Source organism: Trachypithecus francoisi, unplaced genomic scaffold, assembly GCF_009764315.1.
Source record: "Trachypithecus francoisi isolate TF-2019V2 unplaced genomic scaffold, Tfra_2.0 Lachesis_group5, whole genome shotgun sequence".
Lineage (NCBI taxonomy): Eukaryota > Metazoa > Chordata > Mammalia > Primates > Cercopithecidae > Trachypithecus > Trachypithecus francoisi.
In genome coordinates, this window is record NW_022681470.1 from 9367523 (window position 1) to 9371704 (window position 4182).

The window sequence follows — 4182 nt, forward strand, 5'->3', positions numbered from 1 at the left end:
ATTTTGGGACCATAGGCCAGGTTTCACGCTGCTACAGGCACAGGTATTTTGTATTTCTCAACACCCAGTAAGTACTGCTGCTTCGGGGACAGGTTAATCCTCTTTGTGAGAATTTGGCTATACAAATTGGCTTATTTTGGTGAAGAGCACTGTCTAAATTATTTCATTGCCTTTTATTGTGCCAATGTCATGCAATTTAAGTACCAGTTACTTTTAGAGTGAATTCCTTTACTCTTAGTTATTTTAGAAAAAAATATATTTAAAAAAATTAGTGAAAACTTTCATTGAATGACATACTTCCAAAGAAGGTAAAATGTATTTCTTATTTATACTTCATTTTCATATTAATGGATAGTAATGTCTTTTTTTTTGGTTGATGGGTTAATAAAGAATACCAAACAAATTTACTTAATTTGGGGGTAGCATCATGGACAGAGTAATATGTAAGAATTTTTAAAAGAAAAATTGAGGTGAAAATCAGGAGTGAAGGTCAAAGAGAACCCTGGAGAAAGGATGTGTTGGGCCGGAGAGCAGGAGATGTTGGTAATGTTTGGAAGCTCTGTTATTTCTGTGAGGATTTGAACCAGTGTGTGGTGGGGGATATATATTTGCTTTAAGAAAGTTCTGTGGCAAAGTAGGGGAACCTACTAGATAATGTAAGCTTTTGAGAAAAAAAGAACGTAAATTCTCTGAAATAAAATGATACCCATTTTATACTCTACAACCAGATACATTCCAGACTGTAAAAATATGAAAGAGAAAAAATAAAATGAGAAAAGCACAGGAAGTTCTGTGTGATGGTCTGAGAGTTAAGAGAAAAAAGAAGAGAAAAAAGAAGAAGAAAAAATACTAGAAGAAATATAAGTGAATGTGAACATAACCTTATCTAGGCATACACCCAAACCTAAAATCTTAAGGGAAAACATTTACATATTTGACAATAAAATTTTGATACTTGCATTTGGCAAAATGGCTCAAACCAAACAATAATCTAAAAAATGTTTTATATATTGAATATATATGCATATATGTGGTTGACAAAGGGTTAATATATTCAAACATAATACACTTTTTCCCTGTGGCCTTTTTTTCTTTTTTTTTTAGATGGAGTCTCGCTCTGTTGCCCAGGCTGGAGTGCAGTGGCTGGATCTCGGCTCACTGCAAGCTCTGCCTCCCGGGTTCACGCCATTCTCCTGCCTCAGCCTCCCGAGTAGCTGGGACTGCAGGCACCCACCACCGTGCCCGGCTAATATTTTGAAGTTTTAGTAGAGACCGGGTTTCACTGCGTTAGCCAGGATGGTCTCGATCTCCTGACCTTGTGATCCGCCCGCCTCGGCCTCCCAAAGTGCTGGGATTACAGGTGTGAGTCACCGCGCCCAGTCTTCCCTGTGTTTTTATGTCTTTTTTGTCTCCATGAAGTATTCTTGTGTCCTTCTTCACCTCATTGACTTTCACTTACTCTTCGGTCTCAACTTGTCTTACTTCCTCAGCTGGTCTTCCCTGATGGCCCGATTCTCTGACCTCTCTTGCAGTACATTTTCTGTGCCAGAGAATTATTTTCCAACCTTCATTGTAGCTGTAATTGTTAGTGACCATCTTTTTTGCTAGACTCTATGCTCCAGCAGGCAGAGCCATGTTTCATGCTTACCACTGTATCTGCAGCTTCTGAAGACTCTTGTAGAACCTCCCTCAGTGCCATTGAAATGAATGACTACTGGAAACAACAGGGGAAAGCAGGGCTCACTGAACACCAACCCAGCATCCAGACACTGCAGCTGCCCTTCCCTCCACGCCAAAAACCACACTTCTCAAACCTTCACTCAACACTTCCTTCCCCAAAGACAGAAAATGCACAAGGAGGAGCACTAGGTGACTGTGCTGGGGGCACCCCTTAGCACCATCCTCCCAAGGTCCACTGTGTTCAACATCCACAGCAAGACCTCCGTGCCCGACCATGTCGTCTGGTCCCTGTTCAACATCATCTTCTTGAACTGGTGCTGCCTGGGCTTCATAGCATTCGCCTACTTCATGAAGTCTAGGGACAGGAAGATGGTTGGCAACGTGACTGGGGCCCAGGCCTATGCCTCCACCGCCAAGTGCCTGTACATCTCGGCCCTGATTGTGGGCATCCTCATGACCATTGGATTCATCCTGTTACTGGTGTTTGGTTCTGTGATGATCTACCACATTATGTTACAGATCATACAGGAAAAACAGGGTTACTAGTAGCTGCCCATAGCCTGCGACCCTGGTACTCCACTTTGCAATGCTGGCCCTCACGCTGGGGCTGTTGGTCCTGCCCCTTGGTCCTGCCCCTAGATACAGCATTTTATCCCCACACACCTGTCCACAATGACATTCAATAAAGTGCATGTGCTTGAGGAAAAAAAAAAAAGAAATGAATGACTACTATAAGAACTCATTGTGAACTATTAGAGGAAGGAAACGAACAGGCAATTGACAAGAGGAAGCATACCAAAGCTCAAAACCCAAACAGGCTAACATATGCTGCATCAATAGTCAAATACATACAGATTAAATGATATATTTGTGAATATATTATCTCTATTTATAAAATGTGTTTGTGTACTTGTTGTCAGAATACCCAAAAGAATTAATATTAGCATTAATTGCTTGTGAGAGTGTGATGAAGCATACCTCATAACCTGCTATTGGTAGGAATGTCAATTGGTAAAAATTTTCCATAAAAACTGAATACTGTTCAAGCTGAAATTTACATTAAGAAAATAATTTGTGGGAGGGATGCATCTAAAGTGATGCTTCTGACATACTGTCTTATCACAATAAAAAACTGGAAATAAACTAAATGTTTATTAATAAGGAATTATATTTAAATCTGAGTCAACCATCCAAATTTTGCAATGTTAACATGTTGCAGTTATAAAAATGGGTGCTATATCTAGAATTACTGAAATCAGTAAATGCTACATTAAGTTTAACTGAAAAATAGAGTCTTGACATGTATGTATGTGTGTGTGGCTATGTATAATGGTATCTCATTTTTGTAAAAATACATGTACATATATAAATATTTAAATGTTCAAAGAAAAACTCTAGAACGATATACCAAAAAATTGGAAAGTGCTTGTGTCTCAGCATTCATTAGCATGCCTGGTGAATGATTTGGCTGTGTCCCCATCCAGATCTCATCTTGAATTTAACTCCCATAACTCCCCCATGTTGTGGGAAGGACCTGGTGGGAGATAATTGAATCCTGGTGGCAGTTGCCCCTATACTCATGGTAGTGACTAAGTCTCATGAGATCTGATGGTTATATAAAGGGAAGCCCCTTTCACTTGGTTCTCACTTCTCTCTTGCCTGCTGCCATGTAAGATGTGCCTTTTGCCTTCCACCATGATCGTGAGGCCTCCCCAGCCATGTGGAACCTCTTTTTCTTTGCAAATTGCCCAGTCCCAGGTATGTCTTTATCAGCAGCATAAGAACAGACTAATACATCTTGCTAATTATTCGTTGATGTATTCTTTGTCTCAATCCAGTCATTTTGGTCTAAATTATAAGTCCTTAACAAGGGTGGGTGGATAGAGAGAAAGGTAATCAGACAGAGCAAGAGAGAGAGAGATGGAAACATGAGGGTTCAGACTTCTTGGGTTGGGTTCTGCCAAAAGCAGAGCTTGAGAGAAAAAAAAAAATATGTGCAAGTGGTTGTTTCTGAAACACCATCCCAGGGAGCAAAAGTGAGGGATGGAGGAGTGAAGCAGGGAAGGAGAGAAATCTAGTAAAAGGCTGCGTGATCAGTTTGACCACTGCATCTGGTGACTAGATCCTTTATCCCATGAGCCTTTAAGGTAAGCTTACTTATGTCTTCCATGTGGCAGATGTAAAGCCTGACCTTCCTTGCCTCCCGCTGCTAGCACACCTCTCCCTGTGGGGGTCAGGATGAATGTGACTGAGGTACTTGGAAGGAAATAAGGAAGAAAACACAAATAATTAGTGTAATTGTTAATTTTGAGTGAATATTGCTGTGATAAAATATTAGCATTGAAATGAAAATCCCCTCTGCAGTCCATAGCAGTTTCAGCTGTGACTGCTTCTGGAAACAGAGAAAGCTACAAGGAAAGCCAAATTCCATCTTTCTTGAATTTCTAGCATGGACTACTGAGTGACCAGATTAGGTGTTAATCCCATTTCATGTAATGGGAT

At 40.4% G+C, this 4182-nt stretch overlaps 1 pseudogene; it reads left to right on the plus strand.

Moving 5' to 3' along the window:
* The first annotated feature begins 1848 nt into the window (after nucleotides 1-1848).
* Nucleotides 1849-2395, plus strand: LOC117074639 (annotated as a pseudogene).
* Nucleotides 2396-4182: the final 1787 nt, after the last annotated feature.